Source organism: Sminthopsis crassicaudata, chromosome 1 (assembly GCF_048593235.1).
Source record: "Sminthopsis crassicaudata isolate SCR6 chromosome 1, ASM4859323v1, whole genome shotgun sequence".
NCBI classification, from domain to species: domain Eukaryota; kingdom Metazoa; phylum Chordata; class Mammalia; order Dasyuromorphia; family Dasyuridae; genus Sminthopsis; species Sminthopsis crassicaudata.
This window is the reverse complement of record NC_133617.1, coordinates 200,295,184-200,313,795: the sequence shown is the minus strand read 5'-3', so window position 1 is coordinate 200,313,795 and position 18,612 is coordinate 200,295,184. Positions and strand designations below refer to the sequence as shown.

General features: G+C 34.8%; 1 long non-coding RNA gene across 1 annotated transcript in view; it reads right to left on the bottom strand.

Annotated features, from left to right (window-relative positions):
* Positions 1-18,612, bottom strand: part of LOC141553573 (uncharacterized) — a 223,788-nt gene that overhangs the window by 128,748 nt on the left and 76,428 nt on the right. The window lies entirely within an intron of this gene.

Below are 18,612 nucleotides of genomic sequence, written 5' to 3'. Positions count from 1 at the left end.
TCCTAAAATAAATATCTAACTATGTAATTCCACTACTTAAGAAGTTTCAGTGGCTACTGCTTTTGAAATAAAATGTGGATTATTTTGTTTGACATGGCTAGACATGCAAAATCCAGCTTTGATTTATTTTTCCAGGCTAATTGGACACCAATCCTCTTTATGCACAATACATTTCAACCAAACTGACCTATACCTGAGAATCTATTTCTCACCTAAATGACTTTGCACAGGTCTCATGCCTAGAAGAGTCTCAAAATTCAACTATGCCTCTTAGAAGCTCCCTTCAAGGCTCAGCTCAAGCATTTTAGACACTTCACTTCCTCCAATATTCCTCCAATATTAATGCTTTTCTACATAAAATTATTATTAACAATAATAATAATAATTACTATTATCACTATGCGCTTACCTATGAACATATGCTGCCCCCAGGAGAATATTAACTCCTTTTGTATAATTTTTATACTTGCATTCCTAGTGTATAACCCAGATAAGCACTTACTAATGGCTTCTTGATTGATTGGTCAATAATTAGCATTCCACAACTGCTGTGTGAGCTCTAACTGAACAGAAAACCTTTCCATACAATTTCATCACAACAATCTACATCATGCTATGTAGAACCTCTTAAGCCCCATGAGTCCATTAGAGGGAATGTCTGGTTTGTTAATACTTATTACATTGCCTAACTTACCTAAAACATTAGAGTGTACTAGATGGAAAAAATGCAATTCTGAAATAGATATACAATTAGTTTGATTCATTTAAAATGATCACCAAGAAATCAAAAAATCAGTAGATAGTCAAATTCCATATGGAGTGATAGTTCTACATTGTCACATATTTCCTATTTTGTGGGGGAAAATGGGTATTCAGGTGAAGTTTAAGGAATTACCCTCATAACTCTTCAAAAATACATTCTCTGGGAACTTTTACCTTAGTTTCTCACATATTAACTAATATTATCATTTTAAGAAGAGGGATAGGTCATAAGAACAAGGAGAAAAGAACTTTGCTTTCAGAGAAAAAGAGAGAAAGTGAGAAGATCAGGGAAAGAAAAATGTCTTAAAAGTTTTGAAAAACTTGAAAAAGTTGTTCCACTCAGCTGCTCTTCTAATCTTTCTAAAGCATAAGTCTGACCATATCACCTTTGTGATAAACTCTTGTGACCCCCCCCCAACTCCCGACATTTGGTCCCCAGAACTAAATTTCAAATTCTCTACTAGGCATTTAAAGCTGTTTAATAACTTAGTCATTTCTTACCCTTCTAGTCTTCTTATACCTTATTCCCTTCCACCCATCCATTCTTTGATCTATCAACACTGGCCTTCTTGCTGTTCTTTGGATACAATTCATCTTCTGACCATAAGCCTAAATACTGACTGTTCTCCATACCTAGGATGCTTCCCTCCTACTTCCTGCCTCCTGCTTTCCTGGACTTCCTTCAAATGTCAACTCTATGAAACGAGCAGAACTAGGGGATCATTATACACTTCAACAATGATACTGTATAAGGATGTATTCTGATGGAAGTGGATATCTTCAACATAGAGAAGAGCTAATCCAATTCCAATTGATCAATGATGGACAGAATCAGCTACATCCACAAAAGGAACACTGGGAAATGAGTGTAAACTGTTTGCATATTTTGTTTTTCTCCCCAGATTATTTTTACCTTCCGAATCCAATTCTTCCTTTGCAGCAACAACAACAACAAAAAAATTCGGTTCTGCACATATATATTGTACCTAGGATATACTATAAGATATTTAATATGTATGGGAATGCCTGCCATCTAGGGGAGGGGGTGGAGGGTAGGAGGGGAAAAACTCGGACCAGAAGAGAGTACAAGGGATGTTTAAAAAAAAAAAAAATTACCTATGCATATGTACTGTCAAAGAAAATGTTATAATTATAAAAATTAATAAAACAAAAACAAAAACAAATCTCAACTCTAATTTTACCTTCTTCAGGAAGTCACTCCTGGTCTGTGATCATCCTCTCCTCCATGCTCCACCCCCAGTGCCTACTTCTTTAGATTATCCTCCATTTATATTACATAGACTTTGTACATGCCTCGGTATTTATGTTTTCTCTCCCATTAGGATGTGAGTTCCTCCAAGGCAGAGACTAATTTTTTTTTTTTATTGTTACCATTTTGCATAATTTCTGGTAGATAGAGAACATTTAATAAATGCTTGTTTTCTAAGTTCAAAAGACTTGGTGTTAAAGGTATGATGAAGGAAAAGATCTTTGCTTATTCTTCTTTACTTCTGCAGCACTTTGTACCATTTCCTTCTGAATCATAGGTTTCTTCTGTTTGACTCCTGGCACTGAGACAGACTCAGCAGTGTTGTCTAAGTCAGGTAATAGGTACACACAGCAATCCCTTAAACTTCCTGTCCCTATCACAGCTGTGTTGGTTCACATCACTAATTTTGGCTGCTATAGTATCAAATAAGCATTTTATCTGTAATAAATTTTGAGAGATCTCTCTTTGAGTAAAAATATACAATCTATCTGGAGACTGAGTTTTAATTTGCTAAGTTGTCTTGCACAAAATCTCTAATATAAAAAAATAGTGGAATAGTAACAAGAGGAGGGAATAAAATTTGAAACTCAAAACTTTAAAAAATGTCAAAATTTGGTTTAGCATGTAATTTGGAAAATGTATATGTATATATGTATGTGTGTGCCCATATGTGTAGATATGTACACACATATGTATGCTAGGCCTGTAATCAGAACTTTAGTTGAAATCATACTTTGGATATTTAGTAGCTTTGTGACTTTAGGAAAGTCACCAAAATTTTCTCCTTAATTTCTTCATCTTCAAAACTAAAATAATAAAAAGTGTTCCCAGGACTGACATGAGGATCAAAGAAGATAACATATATGGTGATTGTAAACCTTAAAGTACTAAATAAATGTGAGCTATTTATTAATTATTATTGTATTATTTGTATGTTATTAATATAGTATTAATGTATTAATAATAATACATTTACTTCTAATACATATATTTACATTAGTTTAGCAGAACCTTTACTCACAATATCTCATGGTTGGAAGTGATCTCAGAATCCATTTAGTCCAAACTATACCTCAACTAGAATATCCTATATAACATAATATTGATAGGCATCTAATGAAATTCACAAAGCAAATAAACATTTGTTGATCCATAAAAAATTGATCCAGAAGGGAATAATTATAATGAAAAGAAGCTGTTAGTGATGAAGAAGACCTAGAAAAATTTCTTTAGTAGAGAGAATTTCAGCTACTAAGGCTTGAAGTAAAACAGAGAAGCTAAGAGGCAGAAGTAAATAAGAAGATCATTTCATGCATAGGGAATAGACATTGAAAAGCCAGAGTTAGAAATGGAGTGCCATCTGTAAGAAGGAGCAAGAAGGCGGGTGTCCTGGATTATTGAGTATGTAGAGGGAGCAGGAGAAATGTAATAAGAATGTAAATGTAGGAAAGAACCAGATTGTGCCTGATATTATCAATCCATATTGAGGTAAGCCTAGTAAATTTGCTCACACAGATGTATTCCTTCCCCAGTTCAGATGATGTACAATTATACTATAACTATTTCCTATCATCTTATGTATAGTGATGAAAAAGCCTTTTAATCAGCTGTTAAGCAAGAACTGAATATTCATCCAAGAAGTACTGACAGCCAAAATCTCTATCCTTTCCCTAGAGGCCTTTAAGTGAAGATAAAGAAGAAATACTTTAAGCTTTTTTTTGGGGGGGGAGGGAGAAGAGGGGAGGATAAGCAGCAGCAGAAGTGTCAGTTGCTTGCTATCTGCCACCAGATGTCTACTCTTCCCATGTAATCCTCATACATCAATTTCACTCCCCATTGGATTTTTTTTCCTAAATCTTAGACAGTTGAATATCAAAAGAGGAAAATATCTTGTTCAAAAGAATAAGAAACAATGAGGAAAAACTAAAATAAAAAACATCCAAGAAAAACAAGATTATGAAAAAAAAAAAGTTAATCAAATAAAAAAGGAGAAACAGTCTCAGAGATGAAAATAACTCTTTGAAAATTAGAATTGCAGGGCATATAGGTGACACAGTGGATAGAACACCAGCCCTGAAGTCAAGAGGACCTGAGTTCAAATTTGTCTCAGACACTTAACACTTCCTAGCTGTGTCATCCTGAGGAAGTCACTTACCCCATTGCCTTAGAGAAAGAAAGGAAAGAAAGAAAGAAAGAAAGAAAGAAAGAAAGAAAGAAAGAAAGAAAGAAAGAAAGAAAGAAAGAAAGAAAGAAAGAAAGAAAGAAAGAAAGAAAGAAAGAAAGAAAGAAAGAAAGAAAGAAAGAAAGAAAGAAAGAAAGAAGGAAAGAAGGAAAGAAGGAAAGAAGGAAGGAAGGAAGGAAGGAAGGAAAGAAAGAAAGAAAGAAAGAAAGAAAGAAAGAAAGAAAGAAAGAAAGAAAGAAAGAAAGAAAGAAAGAAAGAAAGAAAGAAAGAAAGAAAGAAAGAAAGAAAGAAAGAAAGAAAGAAAGAAAGAAAGAAAGGAAGGAAGGAAGGAAGGAAGGAAGGAAGGAAGGAAGGAAGGAAGGAAGGAAGGAAGGAAGGAAGGAAGGAAGGAAGGAAGGAAGGAAGGAAGGAAGGAAGGAAGGAAAGAAAGAAAGAAAGAAAGAAAGAAAGAAAGAAAGAAAGAAAGAAAGAAAGAAAGAAAGAAAGAAAGAAAGAAAGAAAGAAAGAAAGAAAGAAGGAAAGAAAGAAAGAAGGAAAGAAAGAAAGAAGGAAAGAAAGAAAGAAGGAAAGAAAGAAAGAAGGAAAGAAAGAAAGAAGGAAAGAAAGAAAAGAAAAGAAAGAAAGAAAGAAAGAAAGAAAGAAAGAAAGAAAGAAAGAAAGAAAGAAAGAAAGAAAGAAAGAAAGAAAGAAAGAAAGAAAGAACAGAATGTAAAACATCTTATACGAAAAACAACAGATCTGCAAATCAGATCAAGAAGAGGAAATATAAGAATAGTTGTACTGGGACAGCTAGTTGGTATAGTAGATAGAGCACTAACCCTGAAGTCAGGAGGACCTGACTTCAAATCTGACCTCAGAGACTTAACACTTATGACCCCAGGCAAGTCACTTAACCCCAAATACCTTAGCAAAAAACAAACAAAAAAGAATGATTGGAGTACCTGAAAATTGAAACAAAACAAAACAAAACAAACAAACAAACAAAAACAAAAGAAAAAAAAAAAAAAAAAAAAAAAAAACATGACACAATAATGCAAGAAATAATCCAGAACAGCTAGGTGGTAGAGTGGATAGAGTACCAGCCTTGAAGTCAGGAGGCTTGACTTCAAATGTGGTCTCAGATACTTAACACTTCTTAGATGTGTGACTCTGGGCAAGTCACTTTACCCCAATCGCCTCAGCAAAAAGAAAAGAAAAGAAAAAAAGAAAGAAAGAATCCAATAAAATTGTTCTAGAGTAATAGAATATGAGGAGAAAGTAAAAATAGAAAAAATCCACTGTTCACCACTTCAATTAGATACTTTGTTGAAAACACATAGGATATTATTGCCAAATTTTGAAACCCCCAGAAGAAAGAAAAAATTTTATAAGAAACAAGAAAAAAGAAATACAAATACACTGGAAGTACAATTCTAATTGTACATGACCTGTCAGCAGCTACAATAAAAAACCACAGGTCCTGGAATCATACTTATTGACAATGAAAAGAACTAGGCTAGCAACCAAAAATATGTCCAGCAAATTTATGTATAATATTGAATGAGAAAAAAATGAACATTCAACAATCTTGCAGATTTTCAGGACTTTTTATCAATCAAATATAAAGTTAATAGAAAATGTAACATATAAGAGACTATCAAAGATAAATTTCAAGGAACAAATAGTATATGTTTTTTTGGGGGGGAGAATATTATACATGGGAAATGTATACCACATGTTTTTATCAATAATACAGCAGCTCAAAAAAAAGTTTGGGGCAGATTTAAGGTAAAAATGGTAAACATGTTGTATAAATGAGGTACAGAAGAAGATAGACACAGAGATATTAGAGGGGAGAGGAGGGCTTGTAGAGATGAAAACTTACTCACATCAGGATTGGATTAAATAGACAATTCTACATACATACTATGAAGAGTATAGCAATCTTCAAATTCTATAAAGAAATAAGGGAAAAGGGAAAGGCAAACAGAAGAGAAAAGGGTGAGAAGACAAGGAAGAGATACATGGGAGAGGGGATGGAGATTAAATAATAAAAATGTTAAGTTAAGGAGCAGAATTTGGGTCAGCAGGCATGTGTATGTAGCCAGGGACAGTGTGTGTGTGTGTGTGTGTGTGTGTGTGTGTGTGTAAGTAAATATCTACATATGTTTACATAAATGTATACTTTCTTAATTATAGCCTACTTGGGAGTAGGAAGGGATAAAAGAGGGAGGGAAGAATAAAGTTAAAAAGGTGCAGAGCAGAAAGCAAAAGAGCAACCTACAAGAAAATAAAGATGGACATGAATATAATTTCTTCTACTAATAGATACTTTCTTGAACTGGTAATTTGTTGTTATATAACCTCAATTATATCTTTTATTATACACATCATCTCTATAGTCTGTACCAGAGAACTATATAATTCTATAATTAGAATATATATATAATATATATATATAAATTATATATATATATATAATTAGAATATATATATATAGAACTATAATTCTATAATTTACAGGTAAATAGGATAATAAATTTAAAATCATAATAAGGAATTTTAAATTTCTCAATTGGAAAATCATATTTCTTAAGATATAGTTTTTAAATTATTTCAAAAGTCTTCACTGCATGATTTGTGCACTGGCAAAATGTTTGAAAGCTAGCACCAGAAACAAAACTCTCTTCCAAGGCCATAAGGTAGACTCCAGCCAAACATTGCTTGTGTCAGGACAAGGCAAGAACATGTGAATATTTATGTTTCATTTGTCTCTATTATTGGCCAAAATAACGCATGATGAATGGCATTTACAACAAACAGCATATTTCATGTATGTGAATGCATTGCTTACATCTATTAATCAAACAAGTATTCACTGATCACTTAGAATATGCCAGAATTCAGTTATGTGCTATGGGGTATACAAGGAAAACATAAGATATGGATTTTGATTTTAAATAACTTAAAATGTGATAAGGGAGATGGAATTTCTGAAGAAACTGCAGAATAAAGGGCATATTATGAAGTGTCAAAATGTGTGGCATTGAAAATAAATGCTATAGAATTTCATAGAAAGCTAATTTGGCTATTCATTCAGCAGCATGTATATAGGAACAAAGGTAACAAATTGGAGTAATCTAAAGTTGAGTCTTGGCAGATTGTAATCAACGATATGATAAAAGGGCTAGAAATTCAATAGAGGAAGATTGTGTGGAGTTAAATTGGTTCACTAAGGGATGAAGGAGAATGGCTAATGCAAGGGAAATGACTGTGAGAAAATTGAAGGGTCAAAAAATTAGAAATCATAATATGGATGAAGAAGAGGGTTTTGAAAGAGAAAGCAGGTAAAAAATCAATAGGTTATGGTCAGATAAGAGGATTTTAAAATTTTTTAACATGGAAATGGCACATTTTTGAGTGATGATGATAATATCAAGGGTATGACCATCTTTGTTTGTGGCCAAGATCAAGCAGATTGAGAAACTGAGTAAATGTATGCTATAGGCTTCTATTATGAGTCCAGGAGTTGGGAAGGAGAGCAAAATTCTGAGCCAGTTACTAAACTCATTGAGAAAGGAAGAGGAATAATCTGGGGTCTTTAGACAACAACTACCAGGGTTTTGATTGGATAGCCAATATGAATAGCCAGAACCTCAAAGGAAGAAAGGTTACTGAGTAATTGAAGTAGAGGGAAATTCTAGAAGTGACAAAAGGATCATGGACTGATATATATCTCCTTCCTTCAGCTCTTGAGCTCAGGAAAATGAGTGAAGAAGTAGCCAATACTGGAAAGTGTAGTCATGGAGGTGTGCTATCTTGGGAAATCAAGGTTTCAGGAATAACTAGTAAGTGGAAGTGGAAAAGGGAAAAGATTAAGCATGAAGGAATGCTTGTTGCCCTTAGAACAGATGTTCCAGAGGGGAAAAGTAGATGGGATGGGTGGTGTTTGGTTGAAAACCTTGAGTGGGAAGTTTGAGGAGGATGAGGATGAAGAATGAGGTAGGGAATGGGGTTTAGGAAATGATCTGCAGGGATTCAGATCACTAGGAAATAGTACTCTGCCAATTTTTTAAAAATATTTTTGCATCAATATTTATTGATGATATTATTATTTAGTTCTCTTTCTCTGCTCTATACTTTCCTCATAAAGAATTTTTATCAAAGTCATATTTGTTAAACCAATGAGAAAGCTATTGAAATAGCTCAGAGAAAAGGCATGTGCATGGAGAACTGAGGCTGAACTAAAGATATGTAGAGATAGAATCAGCAAGGCTTAGGAACTGATATATTCATATGTGAAGTGAGATTGAGAAAGCAAAAATGACACTGCGGTTGCAAAAATGGATGGTAGCACTCAATAATACTAGTGATTTTGTTATACTCATTTCATAAATGAGGAAACTGAAGCTGGAAGAGATCTAGTGATTTTCTCAGGTTCACACACCAATTATCCCAAGCTGGATTTTAACTCAGATCTTCCTGATTTCGGGTCCAGTCTTCTATCCATTATGGCACCTAACTTCCTCATGTTGACCTGTTGAGTCTGAGATCCCTCCAGGACAGTGATGTAAAACTGAAATAGAAACAAGGCCACTAAACCACATTTAAAGTTACCTGCAAACTTACATGAACTGATGCTGAGTGAAATGAGCAGGACCAGGAGATCATTATATACTTCAACAACAATACCATGATCAATTTTGATAGACATGGCCCTCTTCAACAATGAGATGAACCAGATCAATTCCAATAGAGCAGTAATGAAATGAACATCTAGTGAAAGAACTCTGAGAGATGACTATGAACCACTACATAGAATTCCCAATCCCTCTATTTTTTTCCACCTGCATTTTTTATTTCCTTTACAGGTTAATTGTACACTATTTCAAAGTCTGATTCTTTTTGTACAGCAGAACAACTGTTTGGACATGTATAAATATATTGTATTTAACTTATACTTTAACATATTTAGCATGTATTAACATGCCATCTGGGGCAGGGGAAGGAGGGGAAAAATTGGAACAAAAGGTTTTTCAATTGTCAGTGCTGAAAAATTACCCATGCATATATCTTGTAAATAAAAAACTATAATAAAAAAATAAAGTTACCTGCAAGCCACCGATTTATTTATAAAACAACCTGTTAATATCATCTATGTTCTGTAACGAGCTGTCGTCTCCAGAAGCTGCTGGATCGCTCTCTGGGAAGAGATCTGCTGTGTCTTTTACTCAAATCTCTCTGACAGATTCTTCTTCCTGTAGAGAACCGTTGTCTCCAGGCAGTTGCTGTTAACTCTTGTCCTTAGAAGTGACTTCCCTTCCTGCAGAGAGCCCCGTCAGGCCTGATGTAATGCAGAGAGTCTTCCTTCTTGAATCCTGGCTCTGAATCTCCTCCAGCTCTTATCCTTCTCCAGGCCGATCTGCTCTCTGCGCCCAGTGCTGTCTCTTTTATCCTCCCAGAGAATGGGCGTGGGATAATGCAAGGGCTTCTGGGAAGAACCACCCCAGCCAATGAGCTTGCCCCCTCTATCAAGTCAACCTGAGTTCTCACCTTGTAATTGTCCAGAAAACCTGAATTCTCACCTTGTCACTATCCAGACAACTTCAGTTCTCACTTAGTAATCCTAACATCTCCCCCTTTCTTTTGATTTAGAACATAGGACAGTCATGACCTTGAAACATAAATCCATCAATATGGGAAGTATTACAGATAATTACATAAATTACATAAGCACATAGTAACATAGTAACGTAACACATGCTAGAAGTATATAACATAATCATAATCAAATAATCATAAATTGAAAATTTATAAATGTCCATAAGTCCATTGTCCATTAGTCTCATCTTGTGTGAGGAAGTCCAATGATTCCTGCTGGTTTTTAAAGTTCTTTAACAGTCTTCTTATTATCCATGCTCTTTCAGTGTCAGATGTTTCTTAGATCTTCTCCTTTATTTTGAGGTTTTTCTCTTTTTCTGTCTCTCTCTGATGGACAAGGCGAATATGACTCGTTGGCACCCATCTGATTCCTTCTCCTGCTGAAGAAATACAAGCAAACCCTCTCCCCCAGGCAGTTAACCTATCTGGTTACATTCTATTTACCACTTTCTAAATCTCTTCTCATCATCTGGCAATTACATTGGAGTTGTTTGCACTGGGCACAGCCCTGTTGGTTTAAAAGGCCTGTATTCTCCCCAAGTGTAATCCATTTTTGCAATCTGATTGCCTTTTGACTGACTTATCAAGTAATCCCTTTCTGCCATGTGATTGCTTCTCTGCTGATTGATTAAATCAGAGTCCTGGCCTTCTAAAGGTTCTTTGGGTGTAACATCAGCTGCCATCATGCCCCAAGTCTTTTTTTCCTGGGGCCCTGGACCTGGGCCCCTCATCCCATTTCCCTGAATTATTCTACACTCTGATGCCCAATGGAGTCCTCTGTTGCATTTTGGACATGGGGTTTTAGGTCTTCTTTCACCCTGTCTTCTCACTGTATCTCCATATCTACACTGAGCTCTTAGATGCCCAATTTTTCCACATTGAAAACATCGCCGAGTTTCTCTAGAAGGCCATTGCCAGGAGGGACCCTGTCTTTCCACATTCATCATTGTCCGGGTGTAAAAAGCATTTGTTCCCACTGTAGCACAGCGTCTTATGATCTCCTCTAAAGGAGCATCTTTGTCTAATCCCCATATAATTCTTTTGCAAATCTCATTGGCATTTTCCTTAGCCAGATGTCTGGTCATTATTTCTGTAGCTGCATTTTCTCCAATAGTTCTTTTGACAGCAGTTTGCAAACGTCCCACAAAATCTGCAAAAGGTTCATTGGGACCTTGCTGTATTTTAGTGAAAGCCTCTCCACGATCTTTCTGTCCAGGAAGGGACACCCCAAGCTTTTATTGCAGCCTTAGCAATTTGTTCATATATTGTCATGGTATAATTAATCTGTTCCGAATTCTCTCCATACTGACCTTCACCAGCTAAGTGCTCAAAAGTGAATTGTGTGTTAACTCCTATTTCCAAATTGCATCTGACTTGAATTTTACATAATTCATGAAATTCCGCAAGCCATAATAAATTTTCTCCAGGTTCCAGACATGTCCTTGCTATGGATTTCCAATCATTCGGGGTTAGGACTTCATAAGACAAACCATCTAGTAACATTTTGACATAAGCTGATGTAGCCCCATAAAGGGTACAACCTTTTTTCAAATCCTTAATTGTATTCAAATCTAAAGGTGCATATCTTCTCCTTTTTTTTCCTACAGAGTCAGTATTTTCAATCACAGGATATGCATGTATAAAATCACTTATATCCTGTCCTTCTCTCTTAGCTTTAACCAATGCTTTTTCTAATCTTGTCATAGGCTTAGGCTTCTTCACAGGCAATTCTGTTTGTGTTTCTGCCTCTTCCCCTCTTTCTTCCTCCATCTCTGAAGGTGGGGTTGATGTGGGCCTGTCAATAATCTGTTCTCTAGGCAGGGTTGAAGCTTCTTCAAGAGAATCATACCATAATTCCTCATTTAAATCTTCTTGCTCTAGGGAAAGATCTTGATCTTTCCTTTTTTCCTCACACTTCCTCCTCTGTTCATTTTTAGAACTTTTCCTTCTCCTACAACTTGCTTGATAGTTTAAGGCTAATTGAACTATGTTGTAGATATAAAATACTTCTGCAGAAATTGAACAAGGCCCATTTTTTGCTTGAAATTCTTTCATTTCATATCCCACTAGCTTCCATTTATCTACATCTATCTTTTCTTCCTCTAAGAACCAAGGGGATGTACGTCTTAATGCAGCCAAGAGTTTAGCAATCTGTACCCAGGTTACAAGTAAACTCTGCTCCTCAATTATCTTGATTATACTCTCTATAGTACCACTCCTGAATGGCGCCCTGTTCGGGCGCCAAATTGCGAAGGTCTGGTCTAGCTCTTCTTGTCAGGATAAGCAAATGTCCTTGCCCCACGTTGGGCGCCAAATGTAACGAGCTGTCGTCTCCAGAAGCTGCTGGATCGCTCTCTGGGAAGAGATCTGCTGTGTCTTTTACTCAAATCTCTCTGACAGATTCTTCTTCCTGTAGAGAACCGTTGTCTCCAGGCAGTTGCTGTTAACTCTTGTCCTTAGAAGTGACTTCCCTTCCTGCAGAGAGCCCCGTCAGGCCTGATGTAATGCAGAGAGTCTTCCTTCTTGAATCCTGGCTCTGAATCTCCTCCAGCTCTTATCCTTCTCCAGGCCGATCTGCTCTCTGCGCCCAGTGCTGTCTCTTTTATCCTCCCAGAGAATGGGCGTGGGATAATGCAAGGGCTTCTGGGAAGAACCACCCCAGCCAATGAGCTTGCCCCCTCTATCAAGTCAACCTGAGTTCTCACCTTGTAATTGTCCAGAAAACCTGAATTCTCACCTTGTCACTATCCAGACAACTTCAGTTCTCACTTAGTAATCCTAACAATGTTCTATTATTTTTTTGCTTTGTTTTGTTGGATATTCTTCAAATACATTTGAATCTGTTTTGGACAAACTCAGAAGTGTGGTGGACACATACATGCTCAACATGTATTTGACACCTCTGCTTTAGGCCATCTAATTCAAAATGTCCAAAAGGAATTAATGTCAGACTGGAATTCAGGACAGAACCTAAGACTTATTCCTAAGATGAGAGGATGAGGTCCCTATAAAAAGATAGAAAATGAAGAGAAGAGTACCCCTACAGTACACACAAAGCATCTACTAAGTATTCTCTTCTCTAGGGCTAACATTTCTATATCTTATATCAATGACAATTTCCAACCATATTAACATCTGGTCACTTCCCTATCATGTGTCCATATTATTCTTAAAATGTGGAGTATAGAATTAAACATGTTCCTCCAATGAAATCTGAAATCAAAAACAAAGTACAGTAGCAGCACCTTTCTCATTTTGGGACATTGCCTCCTTAATATAATCTAAGATCACATTAGATTTATTGGCTACTATATTACATTATTGAGGGATAAAATGCAGAAAAAAAACCTCAAACACAAATTATATATATATATATATATATATATATATATATATATATATATATATATATATATATATATCATAGCATGATGAAACTGATAATAAAAAAGAAATATGAGCAAATATACAAAGCTAAATAGAGACTACAAAAATACATATACATATTAATCAAGTCAAAAACTAAATCCAAGTAACAATAAGAAATTATATAAAACACAATAGCAATGATAATTATCCAATATGTTTTAGTATGCATCTAAATCATCTCGAGTTTATATCGCTAAACACTAGCAGTTATGAAAGAAAAAGAGAATTCATGATAAAATATGATTAACCCCCCCCCAAACTGACAAACACAACAAATGCACAAAAAAGATCTTTTGAAAATTAAAAATGACATAAACAAAACTGAATTTTTAAATGAACAGATTAATAAAGCAATGAATAATTTTTAAGAGATCAACAAAATGAATAAAGAATTAACTGATAGGATCATAAAAGAAAATCAAATAACCAGAATTAAAAAATCAGAAGGTAAAAATAGAATGAATAAATTGGAAATAAAAAAATTTCTTCCAAAAAGATTATATTCAAATATATGAATTCAACTTTGTGTATATCTTGTTATCTATCCATGCATGCACTTCTTCAATAAGCTTTTTAAGTGCTTATTGTGTCAAGGGGGATTCAAGGAAAAATAAAATTAGTCTCTTCCTTCAAGAACCTAATATTTTATTGAAGAAAATTACATATGCACAATTAAAATGTATGCATGTGTGCATATATATGTATACATTTGTACAGGTGTTAATATGTATACTTATAATAACAAATGCAGGGAGTAAGTGAAGGAAAGAGGGAAAGAGAGAAGAAGGATGAGAGAGAAGGAACATTTATAGCTACTCCTTAAAGAGTTTTAGAAATATTTCATTTAATCATCACAACAACCCTGAGAGGTAGAGTATTAGTATCTTAAATGAAACAGAGTTTGTGATTTGTCTACCTAATTTGTACATAGCTAGTAAGTTAAGACAAGATTTTAACTCAGGTTTTCATGATTCTAGGCCCAATGATTTATCTACTATGCAATGAAGTCTTTCAAAAATGTTTCACCTTCAAATAGAAAGTGTTCTGGTTTTATTAAAATGTAAATACTTTTAAAAATGTATTTTGCAAAAAACAAAATAGAAAAAAAAACTATGAGACTATGATGAAAATAGTAGATTGGTGACTGAACTACAAGAGAAACCATTAAAAGAAGGTTCCTGAATTTAGAACTTTGAGGTGCTACTCCCATTGAAAAAGTTTAGGGAAATTGTTATTACATGCTCATCCCATAGCCTTTTCTCTTGACCAGCATGCATTCCTTCCATCCATATCCACTTTTTGAAGCTTTTCTCTTTCATTATGTCCTAGGAATCTTTTATGATTTCTCTATCTATCTCTATCTCTATCTAAACTTTACAAGATTATATATATACATATGTGTGCATGCATGTGGGTATATGCATACACACACACACCTAGGGTTTTTTCACCCCTCTAGATATTTTGTTATAAAGTGAAAAAAAAACACACCGCATTGAGCTTAAAAGATACAGATTCTAAGTTTCAGGTTCCTTGTCTATAAAACTACAATAACAATGAAAATTATATTTATCTACTACTATATAGTTTGTAAAGAACTTAAAATATTTCCTCATTTTATCTTCTTAACAACCTTGGTAGATAGATGTTATTATTATCTCCATTTCACAGTTGAGAGAACTTGGACAGACAGATTAAGTGATCTGCTCAGGGTCACACAGCTAATAAGAATCTGAAGCTAGATTTGAAGTCATCTTCTTGACTCAGGTCTAACACTATACTGTACTGAAAATATAATTGAGTGAGCAGTCATGATTTAAGTCAGCTCCTCTTCATCACCTCAAACAGTAATACACATATATATCACACACACACATACACACACACGAAAAGGACAAAAAAAGGAGGAAAAGAAATTGAAAAAAAGAAAATCCTACCAGAAGGCCAGAAAAGACTACAAAAATGAATAAGCAAACAAAAAATCATAATAATGCAATAAAGAAGTATTATGAGATAAAGGATTGTGAGGAGAAATCTCTAAGAAAAGGAATGACAAAAAAAAAAAAAAAACAGGGTGACTAAAAAGAATAAAATACATCCAGATGGAATAAAATTAGGTCTGATAAATAGTTCAAAAAAAGAGAATTAATGGTTTGGAATAGAAAGTAAAGATTTTAATAAATCTGTAAGTGGTTAAAGATTATAAAAACCAAATGAAAGAATGCAATAATGAATAAAATATTCAAACAGAAAGAAAATAAAACTAGAAGATAACGTTCCTGTACCAAAGCTATTGACCTTGTGCACAGAATGTAGCAAGACCACTTGGACAGAAAGAGGAAATAGATGAGTAGTTGAGGAAACATGTTATGAGTCTGGCACAGAGTAATATTGTAGTGATGCTGGGGGACTTCAATTATACAGACATCTGCTGTAGCTCTCTCTCGTTCTCTGCCAAGAGCAGAGCAGCTAATAATTTCTTAATTCACCTTAATGATAATTTCATCCTTCAAAAGGTGAACAAACCAATACGAGAAAATTATATTTTGGATCTATTTCTCACTACAGGGGGTTAGTGTTATCAGGGATGGAAATGATGGAACCTTTTGTGGGGAAAGGGAGTTAAGCACCATTTTGAAAAATTTGTGATAAAGAAAGAAGTAATCCATGGATAAGGTGACATACAACTTGGATTTGGGAAGAACAGATTTCAAAGGATTTATGAGAAAGATGGGAAGAAGTTTTGATTGGCAACAAGAAAATGAGAGCCAAAAATGAAAAATAACTTGCTCCTTACAATATAGGTATTCTCTCTACTCTTTCCAGTTTCCAGTCACCATATTGTTCCCTGAAAAAAACTGGACCCAAAAATTAATTAAATGGTCTCCATCCATTCTTACACCTACAGAAAAGGTTCTTTTTTTTTTTTTTTTTTTTTTTTAATTTAATGGATCATTTTAGCAAGTGAGGAGCAGCTAATAGATGGAGTGAATAGTGTACCAAGCTTGGATCAGGAAGATTCATCTTCATGAGTTCAAATCTAATCTCAGATATTTACAACTGTGTGACCCTGAGAAGTCCCTTAACCCTGCTTGCTTTGATTTAATCACCTATAAAATTGAGGTAGGGAAGGAAATGTCAAATCACTTGAATCCCAAGAAAATCTCAAGTACAATTATAAAGAATCAGATCTGACTAAAAAAGTAACTGAACAACTAAAAAAAATAAGCCTTGCAATACCTTGTTTTCATCCATAATGGAAGTAAATTCTAAATTTTAATTTCAGGTTAGTGAAATGTTAAATTTTAGTTATAAGTTAATATTAATAATAGTATTTATATAATGCTTTCAGGTTTTCAAAACACTTTACAAATATATTTTTCACTTTATCTTTATCACAACCCTGGGAGGAAAATGTACTTACCAACTACATTTTATAGACAGGAAAATAGAACAAAACAGAGTTTAATGCTTCACTCACCATGACATAGGTAGTAAGAGTCTGAGGGTAGATTTGAATTTAGGCTTTATTCACTCCAGGTCCATTGCTCTATGCATTGCTCACACAGACTCCCTTAAATCCATCCTTGGATCTAACTCACAATAAAAAACCTTGGTCTCCTGGAATTACTGGCTTTGTTCAAAACTTAATTCAGATACTACCTTCTGTCTAGGGTTCTTCCTGGTTCTCCTCCCCTTTCAGAACCCCCTCAACTATCTTTCTCTCCAATGTTACCTTGTATTTGATTTGTATGTATCTTAAATACATCTATATATGTTCCTGCTATGTCCTCCATTAATGACAAGTATTTTGAGTCAGGGATTGTCTAGTTTTTGTCTTTATATACACAGCACTTGCACAATGTCTGCAAATAGTAAGTACTTAATTAATGCTCATTGAATACAATTTCACAAGGGAAATAAGTTCAGGAGAAATAAGGAAATGTCAAGAATTAAAATCTGAAGGTACAAAGGGAAATTATTTTGATGTACAGGAAAAATAGGAGCTTTTACAATACACCAGCTACATCAAGAATGTACCAACATAATTTAAAAGATATATATAGAAAATGGAAGCAAGGCCAGGAAACAGAAAATAAATAAAAAATAAGGCAAGGTCCTATATTAAGAGGGTCAGGAATACTAAAAGCTCACAATGAGCTTTGGCTGGCAAGGAAAGTTATGGACAATAAAACTGTGTGTGTGTGTGTGTGTGTGTGTTGTGTGTGTGTGTGTGTGTGTGTGTGTGTGTGTGTGTGTGTGTGTGTGTGTGTTTAGCTGTATTGGAAGAAAGATGACGGCTCAAAGAAAGGATAAAACTGCTGCATGGAATTGGTATGACTATTATTGCAGAAAATAAGAGCTGTTTAGTTCTTAATGTGATTCCATTTTCTCTGCTAAGGAGAAAAGGAAAGAAGGAAGGAAAGAAGGAAGGAAGGAAGGAAGGAAGGAAAGAAAGAAAGAAAGAAAGAAAGAAAGAAAGAAAGAAAGAAAGAAAGAAAGAAAGAAAGAAAGAAAGAAAGAAAGAAAGAAAGAAAGAAAGAAAGAAAGAAAGAAAGAAAGAAAGAAAGAAAGAAAGAAAGAAAGAAAGAAAGAAAGAAAGAAAGAGGGAGGGAGTAAAGGAGGGAATGAGGGAAGAATGGAGGAAAGGAGGGAGGGAGGAAAGGAGAGAGAAAGAAAAGGAGGGAAGGAGGAAGGAAGGGAAGGAGGGAGGGAGGGAAAGAGGGAGGGAAGGAGGGAAGTTGGGAGGGATGGAGGGAGGGAAGTTGGAAAGGAGGGAGGAGGAAAAGAAGGGAGGGAGGGAGGAACGAAGGGAAGGAGGAAGGGAGGAAAGGAGGAAAGGAGAGAGGGAAGGAGGGAAAGGAACAGAGGGAGGGAAGGGGAAGGAGGAAGAGAGAGGCAGGGAAGAAAGGATGGAGAGAAGGAGGAAGGGAGGGAGAGAAAGAGATAGAGAGAGGGAAGAAATGGGAAGGGAAGGAAAGAGATAATACAATATACTGATCCATAAGAAATTTTGAATATTAAAATTTTGAGAAACACAGAACTATATAATCTCATCAAAGCAAACATAACATATGAGTATGTGTATATATGTGTGTGTGTGTATGTATATATCATAAATAGAAAGATAGATCTAAGCTATGACAATAATGCTATTTTAGACAACAAAATCAAGATTAGTAAAATTAAATCAATAACTTTCTCTTTCTCTGTTAATTGAAAGTAAATCATTAAAGTAGAAAGTGATATGTACTTAAAATTATTTAAATTATTCCATTTGAAAATTTTGACACTGGGTGTTATAGAAAAATTCTGAATATATCTTATT